The following is a 23702-nucleotide window of genomic DNA, read 5'->3' as shown; positions in this document are numbered from 1 at the left end:
CTTATGTCTCGAACAGTCCGGTAGTATTTCGTCTAGGCCCCCTCGCCCGAGTTTAAAAAATATTTTTACAAAAGGAAAATATTAGTCAAGTAACTTTGTTTTGGTCATGACATTGAGACATTGTCGTGACTACAAGGGGGATTAGCAGGCCGTGTAGCCCAAACAATGTTTGTCCCCCAACTGAAATATAGATATCAATAAAAGTAAAAAATTTATTCTACTAAAACTGCAAAATTGTGATCACATTCAAAATTTATTGTGCTTGACAATTATATATTTTTTAATGTGTCCTCCCTCCCAAACCTCTGACTACGGAAGGTTGATGTAAAACAAAATATTATTTTTTTTTAGAAACCAAAGTTTAGTAATTTAAATTTCGGGATTTTATCAAAAAAAAAAAAAGTCATTAAAAAATAATTAAATCGCTCTCAGAGTCGACTCGAAAAGAAATCCCCCTCCTTGAATATAAGTTTGATTAAGGGACTTCAAAAGTAGATCTTGAGAACCACATCAAACAATCATTCATGTCCCCAAAATTTATGTTACAAACTATTTGTATACAACATATTTATATACAAATATAAATTAATCTATTATGAAGAAATCACTAATATATTATAAATAATACAGGATGATGATAGATACGAACTATGCCATGGGGTGTGTATAACTTAATCTTACTTCGGTTTTTCTTCCGTCTTCTCAGTGAGGAATTTATTGTTTCAATCAAATAATCTCTTTGCCAAGAACTAAATTGATTCTTTCATGTTACAACTTAAAGATGTCTAATACTAGTAAACTTCTGTTGCATTAGGGGCGAGAAGATAAGGACAAAGAAATGAACGTAAAAGAAACAGTGTCAATATTTGAAAATTCATTTTCTAAACATAGGTTTTACTAAATTTAGTTATAACTTTAACAACACTTCAAGGATTAGAAATAATCATAAAAAATGAATTATATTGATATATGATTCTTTTTTTTATAGAAAAAAAAGATAAGACGGTGAGAGATTCATTATAGATTTAATATGATCATTCTACATATTTATAATCGACCTTAAATATTGTGATGAACTCAATCGACAATCATATATTTAGACGGAAATACCTTTTGGGCTCACTCTTCCAATAATAGTATCTTGAGAAGACGTTTTCACAACCTACTATCAATACAAGGAAATGCACTCTCGAATAAAAGCCCATGTTGTACTCATTGGATTAAACATATCGCATGTACATTGTAAATATGTATACATTTGATAAGATAATATTTTAATACCGGAGATTAAAATTGTAAATTCAACTCCAGGATATCAAACAAACTTATTGAAATGAGTAACTAACATTTAAGGCAATAAACATTTTGGGAAAAACGCGTTCAGGAGTTCGAAAGAGGAAAATTTGAATCCATTAGTCATCATCATATCTTTAACAATAAAATAAAGCATCAATTAGGTCTAAGAGACCATAAAAGTACATATACACTTAGTGCTAATTTAAATTTGTAATTTTCTTAGATTAACCGTTCCCTATCCATGTCGCACGTAGAATCTAGCTAGTTACAACCTACATTAGACGTAATAAGAGGACATTCATATGATGCAATATAAAAGTTGTCAAATCACATGTTTTTATAGCTAAGAGAGCTAAAGAGAGAAAATAAAAAAGGAGATAGATGGAAAGAAGGAAAAACAAGATTTAAAAAAAAACAAAAACCTATCATGACTTATTTAAATAAATATCCTTACCAAAAGGCCTATATCCATAAAATTAAGAAGTGTAATAATACAATATTAATATACGGTTCAGTCATACCACTCAACTGAAGAACATTTATATACACAGGATAGCCAGTAGCAACTAAGACAAAATTTCCTTGAAAACAAGAAGAATAAGAAGAGGGGGGGGGGAACTTCTTCATAGATTTTTTGCCAAATAAATCTATTATAATTTTTACTTCTATTGCACGCGCTCATAAATTGTTCTTAAAATAGTCGCTAGAGGGTGTGCGTACTTAATGGAGACTATATTATTCAAGTTCTTAATAATTGAATTTATATTAATATACATGTTACATTTATTATAAATACATTCTTTAGCTAGGACCTAAAAAGACGTTAAGGATATATATAAATATAGATGTTAAAAGTATAAATAAGATCTAACAACTATTGCTCACAGGTGGATACATGGCAACAGAACACTTATATATACATACAAATAACGGCACATGATACAATCTAAAATGTGTAGACTTCTTTATATTAGATGCTAAGAGCTTTGTTAAAATTTGAGATATAAGAGCTGAACTTTATATTTCAAAATTGATGTAGAAGGTTTTTCTATGACTAAAAAAGGACATAGTGGGATAAGGGAGTTAGTTCGCAGGATAATATATACATTTTTTTTGTTTGAAAAAAAATCCAAAAATTGACATTTATTGGAAAAATTTTAATAAATTAAATTTTTCTAAAAAAAAATTGAAAAAGTAAATTTATAGGAAAAAAAAATTAAATTTACTGGAAAAAAAATTCAAATATTAACAAAAAATTCAAAAATCCAAAACTATTCACAATATTTTTTTATAAATCTAAAGCTGTTCACAAAATATTAAATTTTTGGATAAAAATTTCTAAAATCCATAGCTATTCACAATATTTTTTATAAATCTAAGTCTGTCCACAAAATATTAAATTTTTTGGAGAAAAATTTGAAAAACCTATGGCTATTAACAAGAAATTTGAAAAAATAATTTTAGTTTCAAATAATAAATACAGCTTTTAGGCTACCCCCTGTGGTCTCTTGGGGCAGAGCGGGGCTAGTTAGCACACGGAACAATTTAGGTTTCTCCATTTTCAACAAGTTTCTACGAGCTGTACTCCAGCTCTTTCGAAGCATAGTCACTTAATAGTCTTTGAATATGATGAGTGCACCCGATCCTAAGTTGTGACTCAGGGGTCTAAATTTACATACTTGGAGTAATCTATTAATTTCCTTCATGGTTGATTTTAGATTTTAAAAGAGTCAATTGGTTTTGTATTCAGTGAGATACTAATGTTTGAAGTCATGCAGTATCTAGGAAGCAAGCTGCCCACGCTAGTTGGGCAACAAAAAAAGAGAACTATAAACGAAAAAATACTAAGCCAAAACCCTCCAAAAAAATAAATTAAAAATGTATTTTAATCTTAAATATCAAGCTGTGATATTTTCTATTATTATTTATCGATATAACAAAATTCAGATCTTGGAACATGCACTCGCTAAACCTTACATTTATAATTGTAGCCGTAGAGTAGATAAATCACCATTAAAACCTTCGACTGCAATAGGTTTGGTCTTTACAGCCTTTTAAAAAAATCACGTTTTTAGAGTATAATTTTGATTTAAAGCCATATTTTGATGTGAAATTACTAAATGGATTAAAATTAAAGGTAATAAGGAATGATAAAAAACATTCCAACATTCGAAAGATAAATAATTATTTATTAAGTCATCTAGAATACAGTTCAATATTTTTATATTTTTTAAATTGCTTTATTATAGATTTAAAAAAAAAAAAATAACCAGAATAAGGTTATAGAAAAAGAAAATCTCTCTTTTCCTCTTAATAGTGACGTCATTTGCACATTTGTTTGAGTAAATTTAATTTATCAAAAGTAAAAACTGTAGTCATTTAATTTTGCTTCTTTCATTGATTCCTTATATATTAAAGCTAAATTTAGGGGGTTCAATAATTATCTATCGTTATATTCCTGTATTTGGGGTCCCCATGACGTCATTTATTATGCTAGTAAATTTTCATTGGGAACTAAAAATCGTTGCTGACTAAACTTGTTATAGTAAGAAACCTTCTTTAACAACTTCAAAATATTTTTTGTAAAAAAAAGAGGTTGATTTTTTTAAAATTAACTTTTAATTTTCTTAAAGAGTCTATATTTAAAGGAAGGTGCGTCTGTAGATATTTTGAAAATAAGTCATTTTTGAGTGTAGATACTTAATTTAAAAATAAGAATCATAATCGAGCGAATGTGTCATATTAAAAGAAAAAAATTATAGAGTATTTGTATTTGTAACTATATTGTATAAAAACGCTATGAAAAAATAATTAAATCTCGCAGGAGTTTTGATCAAAAAATAAAATAAAATGGGAAGTACTTTATATATATATATAAAAATAAATGTAACTTTACATAGGATTCAACAACGAGCTAAAGTACTCTCTGGCACATCAGAAATATATATCTATATATTACAAACTAGCATATCCCAACATGATGGTCTAACCTTGTATTTCTATTAACCTTGCTATATATTAGTCATTAAACACTGTCGCAGAACCAAGTAAAACAACTCCCTAAAGGATAATATTTTTTAACTAGCAGTAGTACCCGGCATGGCCCAGAGTTATTAGGTGTCGGCAACATACAAGTTTTGCTTAAATAATGTGGAAGATAAAAACCCAACATATCCTTGGCGTTACACGCCTTTTTTCCTAAGCACACTCACACTTAGCTACTTACTCAATAATTAGATAATATGTGCCCTTAAGAAATACACAGATTGATAAATAATAAATATGATTTGATGACTTTAGGTCGTTTCTAAACCTCATCTTAAGTCACATTCATTTTTTTAAGTTGAATTTTATATAAAGTACTTCCTGCTTTTTTTCTTTTTTTTTAATATGAGTTTAACTAAACGGCTGCGAGATTTCATTCACTTTAGACGGTGCCACTTGTATATTACTTGTACATCACTACCTTTATGTAAAATTTTTTAAATGACCATATTTATTTTTAAAAAATCCAAAATAAATGTTTTTAGTTGGAAGTTCGTGTTTTAATCATTAAATATACTACTTTGAGGACCTTTAAAGGCGTTTGAGAGTACAAAAGAAGCGCATTTAAATCTTTTTCGGTAGAATTAGAGCAAAAAAGGATTTAAAATGAACATATTTTTTTCCAAAAAATCCAAAATAAATGTTTTTAGTTGGAAGTTAGTGTTTTAATAATTAAATATAACCCTTTGAGGGCATTTAAGGGTGTTTGATAAACAAACTGTATTGGTTTATGAGTGAGAGTGTCACTATGTACTGTGCACCCGCGGACTCATTTTCATAAATTATTTTTTACTCGCTAGATGACTCTCTAGTTGAACCCATGTTACTATTTATAGACCTTTTTCTGGACAATTTGCAAGATTTTTTGGAAAAATATAAATATTTAATTCAATTCAATTCACTCTAATCACATGTACCTCATGCTCACATAATGAAATACTATAATTTCCCTAATGGATCATCCTTTTAGATTGAAAGAAGTAAGTGTTGATGTTATTATAAATACTCCGGAGCGCAAATTTATTTCATTAATAGAAAAAATTATTTATAATAAATAATAATGGTAATGACAAATTTATAAATAATAAAATGAGGTTATTATCATACATAGAGGGCGCTTTAAGCTATTATGTATTTAATTATTAAGTAGGAATACATTTATAAATGTATGATATTGCACAGCCAATCTAAGTAGTTTCAGAACAGATAATAGGTATTTTAACAAATGCCAATTTACGGAGAGAGAAAATTTTACAGGAGGCGTGTGCGGAAGTCTTGAAGTATTTGGGGGATCCCCGTAGAAATGCTGGATGTTTATTGGGGAAATCAATTTGACGTCATTTATATTAAATATAGATATACTCTTAATCTTTCACCTAGTCTATTTTTTTTTTCAATACGTTGCTTCGTTTAATCGCACCATTCGATGGCAAATAAGTAATCTCAAGAAGATGGCGGATAAGGTACAATGGATCGAATTAATTTATAAAGGACCATAAACCATTTATTTATCTAGTTTCTTGTAAAGTTTTTAAAAAATTCGTTTATGCAACGTACATCAATATCAACCCGACATTAGCACCACCAATCTTTATTATGATTTGATTCCTGAGTTGTGAACATCCTTTCCTAAATAGATACAATTATTCATAATCTGATAGATCATTCGTGTTTGCTTATATTAGACGGAGCTTAATCCTGAGGATTCCTTGGTGAGCTATAATTGTAAGTCCTTGTCTGATTCAGAGTAGAATTGGGGATCGATATCGAAGTAATTCTAGCAAATGTGCATATTTATTTCCTTTTCTCCTCCTTCCTCCCTTGTCACAACTGATTGTAGATGATCAAATGAAACATCATGAGCAGTATTCTTTCTCTCCTCCAAAACATTATTCAAATTGTCAAGGTTATCAGCCTGGTTTTCAGTTTTTTGTTGTTTTTTTGACATGCCCATTGTACACAAGATAAACTATGGATTAACGTCCAGACTTGTCTGAAGAATCACGGCACTGGTATCACAGCAAAACTCAATAGGATTACATTAGGAAATGAAATAAATCCAAGCTCAAAGGAAAGCTTATATCATAAGAAAATGATGCTACGAATTAATTTGAATTTTTCGACCGAAATTCGACTACCTCTTAGTGTTTTACAATTTGAGGTTTTGATTGGATATTTGCTTCCAAATATGATATACTTCATTTTACTTGATTTTTGTATGATTTGACACATTTTGCAGGAATACAAGGTAACTTAAAAAATTATTTATCTTTCGAATATTGCAATGTTTTTTCATTAATTGCTACTATTTTTAATTTTCATCTATACTAGAGTAGGTATGCCCGGCATTGCCCCGGATATTCATCAATTAAGAATTCTTCTGCTTAATAAAAAAACAAAAATAAAGACTGTAAAATTTGAAGTATTATTCCCATTGCATGTTGGTGTTGGTATGTCACTTTGCACCCTTTTTTATAAGGGTGCAAAGTATATTTGCCCGGCGTTGTCCGAGACAGTAAGAAATTAAATTTAATTATAAACTCTTCGGCGGGATTTCCGTACAAACACACACATATATTTGCATTTTATATGTGGATAGTTATTACACGTCGAAATATGGCTGTGAATCGTAACTATATTATATAAGAATTTGATTTTAAAACTATAACCTATTCCAGTTGACGGTTTTAATAGTCATTTCAGAGTTCTATGGCTTAAAATACAATAATAAATGTAAGGCATAGCCAGTGGGCAAAAATGCTGTTGGATATGGTGTAATTAATCACTACTGAGCAAAAATTAACATTGATATTAAAGCTAAAGTCGTATTAACAATATTATGAAATTGGTGTGGAATATTTTTTTGAAGTTTGCATATTTAAGCATAAAATCCATAACCGTCAGAAGGGGAGGGGGCCCTTTAATTAATAAATAACTCCTCTCTATTTTTTTTGGGGAAACAGCTGTTTACGAAAATTCAAAATTAAATTTTTTGGACAAATATTTCAAAATTTAAATAATAAAAAATTCAAAATTTAAATTAAAAAAAAATCAAAATTTAAATTCAAAAATGAAATATCAAATCTTTAATCTGTTGGAAAAACATTTTCCAAAATCTATAGCTTATCACAAAAAAAAAAAAAATTTGAAAAAAAATTGAAAAATTAAATTTTCCTAAATTTTTATATTGGGGGTGGGGGTGGGGAAGGGTAGGTACACCACCTCCAGTCCATCCCCCACGGACGCCTCTGGCGTCGATTATGCTTGAATATTACTCAATAACTATATTACTCCATGAATTCAGCCTTTTAACTGAATTAACAAGGTGAATTCTACAGAAGAAAGAAAAAATTACATACTTTATGGTGAAAATAATAAAGTTACGTCATCTGTGGTACCATAAAAAGGGACTTCTTGCACGGGAAATCTATCCCAAGCTAACAGTTAGTTGCGTTTTGACACTTTGTTTTAAAGCTTTAGATCTCAATATCACTTGTACAAGCTGAGAAGTAGTATTCCAAAAAAGTAAAGAGTGTACCAACTCGTACCACTCACTAATATATAAATCCATTTGTCTCCCTTTCTTATATTTGTTAATAATGTCATGTCTGTTTGTTTCTCACATATTTATAATATTCTATAAATTATATATAACTATAGTAGAACCCGTATAATCCCGATCTCAAGGGACCCACAAAATCTCTCTGCTAAAAATATAATTGATTGTATACTATTAAAGGAATAACTTGGGACTTGTGCACCAAGAACGAAGAATATTCGTATTAAGGGTTCACGCCTTAATCACTGGGTTTTACGTACCTTATAATAAGAAGATGCAATCATTATTATGTGTAAAAAAGGGTCTTTCAAAATAAATACAAGCCCTCCACAATGACCTTGCCTCATGTATGTATGTACAATATTAGTATATACAGAGCCGTAGAGTCAATCAGCACAAAAATCCTTAAATTTGTAATTTTTACAAAGACTAGGCATAATATCAATTAATCATCAAAGTTCATCATATGTTTCATTGTCTTACATTAATTTGTTCATAATTTATTTCAGTTTTAATGCATGATGCATTTTTACTTAGGCACACTGTACAGGGTAAATCTGGACAAAATTAAATTGATAATAAGACTGGTATCCTTGCACAAAGGTCACATCAGAGTGTTTCAACTAAGAGGTTGCAGTCTTTTGTATAATATTATTCCAATGTTTTATCAAAATAAGCACTTACAGTCAAGTAGCAAACCAAAAGATCTACTGTCATCGAACTCTCTCGTACAGGCCATGGAGCAGTAGCTATCATCAAGCTCACGGGATACGCTAAGAGCACTGTCTACAACATCTACACCAGGTTTAAAAATGGAGGAAAGATCCCCACATAGCGCCAGAAGGGATCGTAAAGTCACTCCTAGGTTTCTGGTAAGCCTGAAGAGGACCGCGACAGCTGATCCATCCTTGAATTAGATAATACTGACCAAGAGGAAGGGTGTGGCTCCCAGCACTATCCAAAAGGCATTGGGGGAGCTTGATATGACCTTCTACAATTTGTCTGTGCGTCATCTGTTGACTGAAGAACAGAAGGGGTAAGGTTGGCCCACTGCAAGACTCCGCTCTCTAGGGTCAAGACGTCTAATGCAGGTCAACCCATCATTTTCTCAGATGAGAAAATATTCACTATTGAACACTAAAGGAACTCTCAAAATGATAAATGGCTCTCCACGTCCAAAAACTATGTCAGTCCAAGAACTCCAGGTCCATCATGGTCTTGGGCGTCATCACCAGCACAGGTAAGGTCATGCTACCATTCTTCTTCAAGAAGGGAGAAAAGGTCAATTCTAGTGTGTGTATGTGGAGTGATTGAGGTCCACAGTGCTTCAATGGGTGCAGGCAAACGTCCCTGAGCCCTACGTTTGGCAACAGGACTCTACCCCCTGCCACACGACCAAGATCAGCTAAGAGTTCATCAGTACCAAGTTGGATTACTTCTTCTAGGGAAAGTTGGAGAGGGAGGTTTGCTCAAAGCCAACCATAAAAGAGTTGGCGAGGATTAAAGGAGTTGGCGAGGATCTCTGCTGCAGATGTGGAGAATGCCTGCAAGAGCTTCATGGCCAGTATCGAGAAAGTGATTGCCACCGAGAGCAGCCATATTGAATAAAATAATACATAAATGTCAAGCAAATCATTTTTGTTTTATTGCTAACATCTCTATCTAGTCTACAATTTTAGAACGACACTTTTAAATTTTGTCCGGATTGATCTCGGCAACCCTGTACATATAAAAGCACAAGTATTCACAACACAACAATTGGTCACCTTGAATATTATAATATGGATATAAAGTTATTTTAAATAACTTAATTAATAACATAAATGAGGATTTTAGTATTATGATCACTTTAAGAATGTATTATGTCTTGTCCACAAAGGGAAGAAAAGTACATAATTATTCATATATTCATTTGAATAAGGTATGCAGCATCCTATAATGGATTTTAATTATTTCACAGGAGTACATTGAACCAATGTGTTGGTGAGTCGTCAACGTCTACTAAATATACATATTTACTGTAAGACGCTAGGCCACCGGGTTTAAGTGTAAAGTGGGGCCTGGGGCAAAGATAAAAAGACAAAGATCCTTACTTTAAGAAATCATATAAATTTCATTTCCTTATTTTATTCCGATTGACGAGTTTTTTATATAAGGTAAATCCTTTTTATGGCTCTTTTTTAATAAATTGGCTGTATATTTCATTGAATGACGTTTTTAGGGGGAAAAAAATTACTTTTTGTAAATGACCTCTCCTCATTTTAATTGGTATTTTAATAGCCCTTTTATACTGTTTATGGTCTTTTTGTAACAAAAACTTTCGGTCAAAATATTATCCAGCGTGGAGCCACAATCAAGGACGGGGCCTGGAACACATGCCCCTAAGCCCCTCTCCTCTGGTGGCAGAATGTATTTTCGATTGGGGGATGGGCAAATTAAATAATAGTGACGTCATTAGGGGTGACTGCAAGATAATTATTTTTGGTTGAAGGCTGGTTTTTTTTTGAAAATTTTGTCTGGAAAGATATAATGTATTTTATAAATACCAAATAGTTTTTTTAGAGAAGATAAAACACTTTTTTCTTTTAATTTTTACGTTAAAATTTTACCAAAGAGAATAAGAAGAATTTAATTTAAGAAGGGGAAATGATTTTTTTCCTTTCGAAAATTAAGACATTTATTATTTGTTAGACAAGAGGATTTTTTATCATTGTGATAACTATAAAAATCTTGCAAAAGTGGGGAGAGACAATAGTCCCTATTGTTCCGACACAGCCAACCCCCCCCAAAAAAAAAAAAAAAATTGATCCTGGTAATACGTCAAATTTAAGTTTGCTTTAAAAAACACATTAAACAAATAACTCATAGTGGCATATTACCGAGTGGTACATTAAGATCTGAACACTTTGAATTTAAAACTTCAACAAGATATAATTGATTAATTAACAATTGAATTTCAAAAAATTAATACTATAAATAGATGTCTGTATGCGCTATCTTAATACATAATATAGCCGCTCTTAGTGACGACAAGGATGACTTCCAGGTGGCGGTGAAAGGCCTGGCACCCGCTGCAGATGTATTCATCAGTCATGGCCTCACAGTGTTGACTGACAGTTGCTTTGAGGCCTCGGTGTTTGATAATGGACACAAAAAGCCTTCCCCTCGATCATGCACCTTAAAGGTGTAGTCAAGGGGATTGGTATCAGGGCTTTAGAAGGGCCAAAAGTGTTCATAAGAGTTTTGCAACGGAGGAAATGAGTTTTTTCATTATTAAGGTCAAGAGTGGCCTCTACATCCTTACAAGGCTCTTTCCACCCACTTTTTTGATAGCTCTCTAGAATGTCTGGTGTGAAACCCCGATATTTTATGCATGGACTTGAGGGGATTGGCCTGGGCTGGTTTTTTTTAGCTTATCCGGGTCCACTTTGCCTTTTTAGACAGAGACTTTTGTCCTCTCCAAAGTTTCGAACTTGCTGACGGTGGTCCTAGGACGCCCAACTGCTTGGAGTGTGCGAATGGAAATTCTTCGATCACATTCAAGTGTCATTTTCTCGAATTGTGTATAAGCTAGAGAGCTCATGTTGGTTGTGTTTCGTAACTAATTGTTCATTCCTTAATATAAAGAAATATAAATAAATTTCAATCACTTGATCTTAATTCATTATTGAACTAGTGAGTGTTCAGATTTCAATGGACCACCTGGTACAATATTTGGCGGCCAGGGTGGAGGTACTTTAAAGAGGGGGAATTAATTAAAGACTGTGTGGTAAAAACTCACCCAAAACAAAACTCAATTATTTTTCTATTAACTATAATGATTATATAGAATAATTAATAGTTATATTCATTTAACATTAAGATAAGAAATTAAACCAAAAGAAGAAATAATTCGTTTAGCAGCCACCTGTGACAATATTATCTCTACGAAGTTATCCCAGGATAAGGATATAATTATTAACATTAATTTATGCATTTATGTTCAATGAGTATGTGAATGAATTGATTACAGCCAACTGAATCGAATATCTTTTACGTTTAACTTCTAGATTAAGAAGAAGTCTTTGAAATGATCTTTATATTCTAAAATAATAATAATAATAATGTAAGATTATGTGTATTTCATTAGAATAAGATATTGCTAATCTCAAAAAGCCTTACTACGGGAAATCATTTTGATTGGCGTATAAATAGTATAAGAAACATATCACAATTGTAATGAACTATAATTTATATTGATATTACTATGCAATTTTATAATTTATAAAATAGAATCCGTAGTCATGTAATTTAAAAAAAAATTAAACTGGATCAAGCGTCAACTATGGTCCCCTTCAAATGATCATTACTTCTGAATGGGATACCACTGAGACTTTTCTTCAAATCTCCAATATGGTGTTGTCCATTAATGGAGCATCAGATGAGTGTGGAGGTCAACCTTCCTTTGAAAAGAAGCTAGGAGCTTCATTTATCAAAATATCTTGCGTGACTTTGGAGCTACAACAGCTGTCGTTGTCCTGATGTAGCCACCAGTCCTTTGCATAGGTTCTCCTGTCCCAAGGGGAAGATATATTTTCTCAAATAATTAATAAAGATGGATGAATCCAACTTCTCACTAGGTTCAAGGAAGACGAGATCGACTTTTGTGCATCCGATCCAACCACTGCAATCATTTGCAAGTTGGCCGGTTTGTTTTGCCACTTTTTTCAAATTCGATTAGGCAAGTTCGGAAACTTTGGGATTTGGTAACAAAATAATCTATGCAAATTTCATTTTGCTACGATGTCATCTTTAAGTAGCACATCCTGTTCAAAGTTTGAAAGGAGACAAAAGTTCTTTATTTCATAAATAAGGATTAAAATACAGCATTAATTATCAATTTATACGAATGAATTCTAATTGAATATAAAAAGATTAATAAAGAGTTTTTTTTTTTCTTTCTAAAACTACCCTATGTAGCAAAAAGAGTGAATAACATAAGAAAAATCTGATACTTCTTTTCTGAAAATGTAAAAAAATAATGCGCGCTATACGCAGATCATCTAATTTTAGAATCAAACTTTTTTTAAATACTTTTTTATAGGTAAGAAAAATGTCTATCAAAACTATTTAATGCAAAATAACTAAAAATATGTTTTTAGTATCTATATTAGCTAAGTAAAGACTAACTGTAATCAAAAATTTCAAAAGAAGTTGAATATCAAACCGCTCTAACCGGTAGTCATAAGTATCGAACTGACCATCCCATTCCTAAGAATGGACTGGACCGAATATATACGGACTCACACAACACTACTGATGTATATATGATGGTACCATTAAGTTAGGCAAATATTTTTCTTTGGGATTGCTTTTGCGTCCGATTTTGTTAATCTTTAGGTGAGAGTCGGATGAGACGTCAATTTTTTTAGACTGCTACATCCCTCAATTAATGGTTAATTTATTTAGAATAGGAAATCTAAATCGGGAAAGAGAAAATGATATATAATTATATATTTGAGAGGCATGTCATTGCCTATTTTCTATTCTCATGACCTTCTTTTCTCCTCCATGTACGTAGCATTCTCACGGATTCACTAATTGAAATTGTATGCATAAACTTATAAAACTATCTTCACGTTTTTGTGAAAATTTTATATTACATACGTATATGTATTTTGAGGAGAAACTATTCAGAGAAACTCCTAAGAAGCAATATATTGTGAGACTAATCCACGTACTTCTACTGGGGGGGGGGAGAGAGAGATAATTTTGCAGTGAATGCAATTATTATTTTAAAAGCTTTTCCTCTTATAAGCAAATATTTTATACATTTTCATGGAAGATATGTAATATTTCCTTTAAAATATTACATGGAGCAAGAAAATATTTTTCAGTTAAAGATCGTGACAAAAATTTGATGACAACCAAAAACTAATGACTAAATAACCAATTAATATCTAAGTACATAATTGGTCATTTATCTTTTATTTTGTTAAAAATCACTTTTACAGTTACATTCTTAGTAAATAGAGATGTGAAAATTGTTTAAATCTTCGGCAGCATATATTGAAAAAAAAGTATGTGTTGTGCACTAAAAATATATTAGTACTCTAATTAATTATCCCCAAAGCTATAAAATAAAGTGACAAAATGTGCTTGTTAGCTAAAATAGCATATTTGCAGGGGGTCAACAGGGGAATCATTGCTTTTTACTAGAAAATTTAATATTAAATTTTTGAAATTTTACAAATTTTGTTTCCAAATAATTAAATTTTTCTAATTATTTTCCAAAAAAAAAAATTTTCAGTGAGAATAGATATGGTTTTTGTAAATAACTGGATTTTTTCAAAAGAAATTCAAAAACCAAGTCATCCAAAAAAAATTTATTATTTACACACATAACGTATGAAACTTCTTTTCTTCGCAGAACTTAGTTCGGTTAACCTCCATGAATTCATGGAGGTTGTTGCATGGTTAGTTATGGAGCGATATTCAAGTTGACTGAACGTCCTTACCAGGAAAAAAAAATTATTTAACCAACGGTATTTGGGTAAATATTGATCACGTGGTTTAACATCTTTGGCTTACAGCTTTGATTATTCCTCCCTAATTTGAAAATTATAAGGTCTAATATTACCGAGCAAGGATAATTATAACTCATGTAGCAATTTTTGTTCGTGGTGTTTGTCTAAGTTACCAGCATATACCTACATTTTTTCTTATCACTCACGATGATTTCTAAAATTTTCACATCTCTATTAATAGTCTTCACAAAAGAGTAGCTCATTTGAAATAATACATGTATATAATAATTAATTATAAGTTAGAAAGTGGCTATATTATGTGTGAGAAAATCACACAAATAACGAAAACTATCTCTTGTTAAAAAAAGTATAATCGCACTTCAGGATCAGTTTATTTCTCACGTCCTTTTGTCTTAGGTTAATTAATGGATGAATACCATTTCCTACTCAAGATGAAGTAAAAAAATCTTTATAATAACAGCATAACTTTATATCAAAATCATCGGTAATAAAGTGAATTCTGCTTGACAAAAAATTGTCAATCAAAAAATGGGTACGACTTTCTCTCAAAAAGCCCCTTCGAATGTATCTATTTGTATTTTCATATGTTATTGTTCATTCCGTATTCACAAATGATTATGTATTGATAGATGATTCTACTTATTCCAGATTTTAGATTATGTATATGAGTCAATATGACAGCCTATTTGCTAAATGACTGTATAAATAAATATTAAGTAGGAGTATACATGCAACCGTGTGTGTTTATCAAAAGATGCTTTAAGTCTATTATATAGAGGTATTGTTAAAAAGACATTGATCTACATATAATGGAAATCAAGAGTCTAGAGATGTTCAAGAGTAGTTTATTAAAAGTATCAAGTCTTTGAGCTGAAGTTCGAGTCTAGTTTAATTAAACTTAAGTCCAATTCGATTCCAAGACAATCAATCATATAAACGGAGCTTAACACAGTGTTATTTAAGTAAAATAAAGATTCAAGGGCGTCCGCAAGAATATATTTTAGGGAGGGCTTGGTTTTTGGATTTTTTTTTCTTTCAAAAATCCATAGCTATTCTCAAAAATTAAAAAATCCACAGCTGTTTACAAAAAGTAAAATTTTAAATTTTCTTGTAAAAAGGAAAAAATCTTTTTTTTTGGGAGGGGGGGGGGAGTGCTGGCTAAAGCTCTTCCAGGCAACCCCCTGCAGACACCCCTTGAGATTGAAAAAGTATTTTGCAGTCAGTTGTCGATTTTTCTGCTTCTTGAAGCGTTATCAGGGAACATTTGTGTAAGATCGGTTGAAAAAGACTGCAATCTCGTCCTAATAAAATTTGTCAGTCTTTTAACCGGTCCTGAACTAGCTGAAATGACGTAGTTACTAACTATGTCTTTTCAGCTGTTCACACATAACCTCTTTCAAGAAACGATATAGTCGAAGTTGAAAGTACGATGTGTGTGGTTAGAACTTATCACGTATTATACGTTCTAGCTATCATTTATTATTTTCTTAGTTTTTATGAAGGTTAATAGAAATATATGATTATTCCATCATATAATCAGGCTTCCCATAATTTTCAATTTGATGTATGGTACCGACTGCTGTGGAAGACAGCCAGATTTCTACGTCATAGAGTATAACAGTAAAGGAAGGCAATATATAGATACTCTTAGTAATAGTATATACTCTTTGACGTCACTATTAAAAACGTGGTGGAAGTCAAACATGAGTTGGAAAAGCGTTATGGTATAACCGGTGTTGTGTTGTTCCTGATTTAGGACAGAGGACTACGGTCCAGTCCGGTCCGATTTGTCGGTCCTTACAGAAGGTAAAATCGATCCCTCGTGACAACAATGAGGGTGTCTTCCCTTTTTTTTAATTATGCCTTTATATAATAAAATAAATAATATGACTAATTAACATAATAATATGTTCGTACTATATAGTAATGAAGAAAACAAAAAAATTCCCAAGATATGTGTAATAATCTTAATAAATATTCCATATATCATATTTTTCTTAATAACCATCAATATTTTTATGAAAAATTCCAATGATTGGTCCCAAGGACTGATAGGGCCGGTCCTATGACTGGCCTGGACTGAATAAATAAGGACCGACACAACATTAGGTATAACCTTGTATTTCTATTAACCTTGGTTCTTTTATTATTCAATCCTAGCTATGAGTGAAGAATAGCTATACAGATAGCTAGGACGGTATGGCCGAAAGACGGACGTATCGGTCCGAAGGAACGTTAAATGGGAAAAAAGATCGGACTGATTAAAAAAAGACTGAAGAGGGGGGAGGGGAGACTGATTAGGCAATCTGGCCTAGGACCAATCCAACACTAATGAACGTTGATTGGTTGAGTTTGAATTAACTCTTGTTTAATTTTACGTAATTATCACCAATTATTGAATGGTAATTCTATATTTGGGAAGAAGAATTGGTTATCTTAAATCTACCAACTGATTTTGAGCCTTGTTTCGTATTCCCTTTGCAGGAAGGGTTTGAGAACCTGTTAATAGAGGTATAACGTGTTAAATAATATTAATTTGAAATAAACAAAGTTATAGATGTATCGACACTTCTTATTCAAATATGAATCTTATAATTTCAGATTTGGCCTGTCTTTTCACGTCAAATCTAAAGTACGAGCTTAATTATACTAAAGGCCAACTCGAGTAGACAACACACTCAGTTAAGTATTATACGAAATTGTGCTCCAAAGTTGAGTATATAATTACATGATATCAGATGTAAGATCCCAAAGGCCAATACCATTCTCTTTATTCACCCTATGAAAGTTATTAAAAATAACACATTTATCATAATTTTATGTATCCTCGTCTCCCTTTGATACATCAAAGACACTTGGAGATGAAGATATCAAGGATGATATCATAATGAGAAATGAACAACATATGAATAAGTAAGTATCTCAGAGAACTTAACTAACAATAAGTAGACAACAAAACATGTATTTTGTATATGCCTACATGATATATATATACTAAATAAGGGAGCATACATATCACAAGGAGTTTGAAAATGACCATACAAAATGCCAATAGTGTGCACAAAGCAATAAACTATGTAAGGGGCGAAACGAAGAACACGTGATCAATATTTTCCTAAATATAGATGTCTACAGGACAATTTTATAGTCTCTTTTATTAGCCAACTATCTACGCAGTCTATATTTTCTCTGACGTCTTCAATTATTATTGCATAATAATTGAAGGAGACGCCATCTTGAGAAGCTCAAAGTCGATATTTTACTACATAAAATGAAGTAACTTCCAATAAACCCTGATGTAACTTCATCAAAATGCATTATTAATAAATAAAAAAACTTAACACCTGCATTTAAAACTAATTAATGTCAATGATAAATAGTAATATTTGAATTCAATTAAAGTAATGTATACCTTAAATCCGTCAAAATGGCTAGATTTGTAAAATTCATTCATTTTTATTTTAATAGATTTGGGACTAGAAAAGTAGGATAATTAAATGAAAATACATTATTAAAGTGTCCAAAAAGAATATAATAGATTTCAAAAAGAGTCTAAAAACGCAGGAGATGGGATTCTTTCATTAGTGGTTTGATAGCTCTCTGGACAGTCTGTTGTGAAACCCCGAGATCTCTTGCATGGGCCCTCATGGACTTGAGAGGATTTCTCTCACTCCTCCAGGTCCAGTTAGGCCTTTTAAATAGAGCCCCTCATCCTCTCCAACGTTTCGGACAACAGCTCAAATGACGAAGTTCCGAACTAGCTAATTAGTATTTCATCTGTGCAACAAAGCCTCTTTCAAAGAGACAAGATAGCTTAAGTTCAAAGTAGGAAGTGTGAGGCTAGAATTTATTATTATACGAGGTATTGGCCCAGGAGCCGTCGAATGGTTATAAAAGATCGGACTGATAAAAAAAAAGACTGAAGGGGGGGAGAGGAGACTGATGAGGCAATCAGTCGTAGGACCAATCCAACACTATACATAAAAGTACTATAAAAGTCGAATATAATGGGAGTAATTAATCTTTATACAAAGATGAATAAAGTTATTTCTTGTGGTTCGTTTAAATACATATAAATTTGAATGCATTAATCATCAAAAACAAGGTGCTCAAGCTGTAATGACATATAACGCATCTAATTAAAATGTTGCATTATTTTGAAGTGGGCGCAACCATCAAGGCAACAAAATCCAGAAAAAATTGACAAAGGCATATAAAAGGAAGTATGCAACATTCAATCAAGCCTTTAATTACTTTTATTTCTACCAAAAATAATACGGAAGGAAGAGAAATGTCAGTATCAGTCATTAATGATTCGATATATAGGAGAGTTCGCAGGAGGGGGGCTAGAGGGGCTATATCCCCCAATTAAGGATTTTTTACTTGTTACTAGAAAATTTAATATTTGAAATTTCATTTGATTTTTCAAATTATTTTTCAAAATAATTAATTTTTTTGTGTATAGCTATGAATTAATAAAATTTTTCTCCAAAATATTTTATATTTGAAATTTGTAGTCAAAAAATGTAATTTTTGGTTAATAGATGTAAATATTTGAAACTTTGCTAACAAAAAATTAATTTTTTTGTGAACAGCTGTGGAGCTTAGAATTTTTTTTGCAAAACATTAATTTTTTTTTCTAGAAATGTAATTTTTTGTGAATAGACGTGCATTTTTTGGAAAAAAAAAGTAATTGTTTGTGCATAGCTATGAATTTTTGAAATTTTTTTCCAATAAATTTAATTTTTACTGAGCAGCTGTTTGATATTTTTTGTCAAAATTTTTGAATTTATGTTTTTAAAAAACACCAAAAACCAAGACCCAAAAAAAAAAAAAATATATATATATCCTCCGGATATTTATTAGAAAAGCTAATTATTTCATTGAAATTTATAAAGATAATTGCTTATTAAAAGTCAAAAGTACTTCTTAGAGGATCAAGGCATGAATGATATATAAAAAGATCTTTAAATTCTTAAAAAAAAAATTGTCATAATTCGTAGAAATATCTACGAATACAAATATTGTATATGTACTTGAGAGCCAAAATGTCAAATTTTATGAAAGTTTACAATGTGCCATTTATTATTTTTATGTTAGAAAGAATAAAAAAATTATATTATTCATTTGTTCTCATGGAACCATAACTTCCAATATATACATCCACTTTATAATATTTAGACAAATGATATATGTATGTTCCTACAATGACTTAAGATAAATCAATTTCTGATTTTTTGTTCGTTCTGTTAACGAAAAATTAATCAAAAAATCATCGATATATCACGGTGTTATCCCACTACAGTCTACTCAGCGTTACCTCCATGGCAATAAATATATACAGTTTATTTTACCGTCGACTGTCGATTTTTCACTAACATAAAAATGTACACTGTATTTCGTTGTCTTTTCCTATTATGAGTATTATTAACGTTGATTGATTTAACTCAAAATACCTCTTGTTCAGCTGTGAATAGTTATACCTACTTAACAATGAAAAAGAATTCCACAGTAGGGTAAAGATGGGTTAAGATTTGTATTTTATATACAAGGTCTATCAGATAAATCCCGTCAAAATTTTACTTCCTCAAGATCAATAACTACAGTTACATGCTCAAGGCCTACGGTCTTTATTTAACAATATAAGCATAGAAATTTTATTTAATTCGCCGGCGTCCTCCACGAGCTCTATCTTGTACCTGAAGGTGGTAGAGGTGTTTCTGACGTAAACAGGATCCAGCTTCTTGGCCTAACGCACTATACTGTCCTTGAAGACCTTTGCAGAAGGGTGAACTTGGCATAAGCCTTGCCCTTTAACTCCCCCCTAGACGTAGAAATCAAAAAGGTTTATATCGGGGTAGCTGGAAGGTCAAGTCTCGACGTCAAAGAAAGCTGGGACATTGGATTGGAGCCAATCTTGGCGCCATGAGTCGGTGAAGAGTCGTGTTGGAACAAATAAAGAGGCCTAGCTTATTCATCCACTGGACGACAGTGTTCTTGAGAAGGTTATTTATATCATGCGGCGTTTGTCGATGAACTGGCAGAAGGTCACCTTAGGTTAAGCGTTACTTGTTCATCTGGCCTAGCAATAGTTTTTCTGGACGAGCTTTCAATTTGTCTGGAAGAAGAAAGGCTGGATGATGTCTCCCTCACTCGAGACGACAACCATGATTACATCTCTTCTAGTTCAGTATGCCCTCAACCTTTCTCTCGGCGATCCACCTATAGTTATTTTTGTCACTTAGAGGCTTTTGAGGTCTTCTAGTGATGTAGCCGGATTCGTGCAGGTGCTTTAGTAAATCTTAGAGGGTAGTGCTAGGGTACCCAGTTGAGTTGATTAGAGGCCTAGCACCATTTCCTATTCGAGCTAATTCAGTAATAGTCGCTCTTTGCCTCACTTCTAGGGTTGTTAATATTTATAAGGCAAAACTGAAACCAAATGGTTTGGTCAGACTCTCAACCTCTGACATATCGACATTAACTCGATCACAATGCCCTCGTTATTCATCTTGATAAAGTCAAACGTTGTCCGGATTTATCTTTTATATCTGGAGTCCCAGGAAAAGAGTTCCTATTTAGTATTCTGAATGATGATTGATTGTACTCGAAATCAGCTTTTGTTAAGTTGATGATAACTATTAACTAATAACATGAGATTAAGAATAGTCGTTATTTCACAGTTTTAAAGAATTGGCTAGCTACCAACTGATTTTAGGCCTTTTTTCTTTCACTTTTTTGAAAAAAGGTTAAGAGATGGATGAAATAAATATATTACTGTGAGATGTAAAAATGGAGACAAATTACAATACAATCTTAACAAAGGCACGCAGGTAAAAAATCATTAACTAATGAATGTGTACACATTTTATGCCATATGCTAGGGTGGAGTAAGGCATTCTTGTCAATTGTAATTGTTATATATTATGGACATTGTAATAATTATTTTAATTCAAATAATTAATAATTAGAATAGAGAAATAAACCCTTTTCAATGTCTTTTAATACATACCAACCCAATTAACCAAATTAACGTGGGTGTTCAAAAGAATAACACGAGTGAATAAAGAAATAAACCAGTTTTCAAGTGCTGGAAAGACAAAAAGAGACACTTTGAACAGAACCGATTTATGCATATACATATTAAGTATCGATATAATGAAGGACCAAATACAGTTATTCTCCATGAATGAACGATTCTATTAAGTCGAATAATACTTTAATATCCTACAATGTTATATATTGTCTCCTTTACCGTTAAAAACGAGAAATTCTGTCTGATAAGTCTACTTAATTCATCATTTCTCAATCCATTAAGGCCTTAAGCACATACAATTTAAAAAAAAAAATTAGTATTATTATTTATGATTTCCTTTTTGGAAATATTATGTACATATTAGACAATAAGTTTTCACATAATGTGCACACAAGTAGTGCTACTCATTAGCCTGTATACGTATCAAGAATGCAAATATTTCTTTAATAAACACTTAATACCTACCATCAATATTCTTCACTAGCTAAATAAAAATAAATGTTATATTTCGCAATAGTTTTTTTCCATAAATATTGTCTGAATTACCATGTCACACGTGAATTTTTTACATCTATATATTTGATATTTACAAAAAAAAAATAAGAGGATCAGTGTAAATACTACATACAATCGATACGTTAATACCAACAAATCTCATTTTAGACATTCATCTTTGAGTATAAAGAATTTCAATGGAGAGGGAACTATAATTATAATTTATAATCTATTAAGAAACAATAATAACTTCATGAATGTATGAAACGGCATTAAGCAAGCAAATATTTTTAGATTATGAAAGTAATGCCTTCAAAAAAATAGATTTGAAAAGAGGTCTATGAGGAAAAATGGATTATGATGGATGTGTTAAATTAATGAACGGAATATTATATACTAGGCACTCGTCCAAAATTGCGTGGAGTTAGTAGCATTATCTTACGTTAGATGTCGCCTTTCTTTTCAAAAGAAGTGTGCATTATACATATAACGATTATGATAAATAACTAATAAGTCGTACGAAAGTGAAAAAACTCTCTTGAATTCTCTCTCAGTATGAAATAAAATACACACTCAAGAATTGCTCATTCATTGTGATGCAATATACCTTTACTGAATGAGGCAAGACTTATTATTTATTCAAGGCTTACCTTCGTTCCTTGGGCCTATATATTCAATGGTGCATCCTCAGTAATATGTACATTAAAGTCCTTCCAGATGTATCATGAGTGACCAAAGTGAGTTCCAACTCTTATACACCACTTTAGTTTATCAGTAATACAAATTTTGAGACTTGTAGTTTAATTTGAACAAAAATAGTATGCTGTATGTGTGCTAAAGTGGGAGAAGAGGACGAGAACACTACGACAAGGAGAGGGCCTACCTTACTACTTTCTTCTTATATGCTGATAAATACGACCATTTGCGACTTATATTATTAATATAATATATCACACAAAGGGAAAGGCTTTTTGCTTCGATCAAAAAGTCATCCCAGTAGAAATAATAATAATAATACGTCACTTTCATGGAGTAAGGAAGCACTGACGTCCTAAGAACATAGTATAAAACAAATGCAATGTTGTGCTACATACAATTTCAAGGGTGGACACACTCGCCAATACAACTTAAGCAGCAGTCTGCTCTCCATGTATGAATTATTATTATTATTTATTATACAGTATAGTATAGACTATAGACTTATAGACTATAGACTAAATAATCCAGTTGTCGGCAAGCGAGAGAGTGTGTGAATGATTCCGGCGCACAGCCCAAGGAATTCCACATATATATTAGAAGTATCAAAAACCGGTAGTAGGTACAAAACTTTGCAAAAATAAAATCAAACTACTTCTCGTACATGTATATTGAAGGCAGATTACATATATATAATATTGACTCGATTCATGTCAATCCTCATACTGCATGATTCATCGCAGGTATTCGAGTCATGAGGTACTTCATGCTATTATTATGTGTTGACCCTTGATTTCTTTATTTGCAAAAATAAAATGGAAAATTGCAATATATATCAAAATCCTGCCTTGAAAATATGCCAATAAACAAGGGAAATGATGGCAAATCATAAAATGAATCGATTCAAGCTTTGATCTAGGAATAATTAAGTCGTTTTTTGTCGTTATGTAGAAGACAACAAGTATTTCGGCTAGGCCTAGCTTCTTACTTAGCCCCTTTTAGAGTTGCTATGAGTGATTTTCATTGCTCACAATCTCATTAAAAAAATATT

General features: G+C 31.5%; 1 protein-coding gene across 3 annotated transcripts in view; it reads right to left on the bottom strand.

Annotated features, from left to right (window-relative positions):
- The window catches only part of milt (trafficking kinesin-binding protein milt), a 32806-nt gene extending 9428 nt beyond the window's left edge, over positions 1–23378 (bottom strand). The window contains exon 1 of one of the 3 annotated variants that reach the window (XM_071889742.1): positions 22606–23378. The gene's annotated coding sequence lies outside the window, so the exon portion shown is untranslated. Of the gene's footprint in view, positions 1–681; positions 814–1750; positions 1936–22605 lie in introns of those variants that run through there. The other 2 variants (XM_071889743.1, XM_071889744.1) reach the window with 2 other exon arrangements.
- Positions 23379–23702: the final 324 nt, after the last annotated feature.

The sequence above is a fragment of the Lepeophtheirus salmonis genome, chromosome 6 (genome assembly GCF_016086655.4).
Source record: "Lepeophtheirus salmonis chromosome 6, UVic_Lsal_1.4, whole genome shotgun sequence".
Taxonomy (NCBI): Eukaryota; Metazoa; Arthropoda; class Copepoda; order Siphonostomatoida; family Caligidae; genus Lepeophtheirus; species Lepeophtheirus salmonis.
The sequence above is the reverse complement of the archived record's forward strand: the minus strand, read 5'-3'. Positions and strand labels throughout refer to the sequence as shown.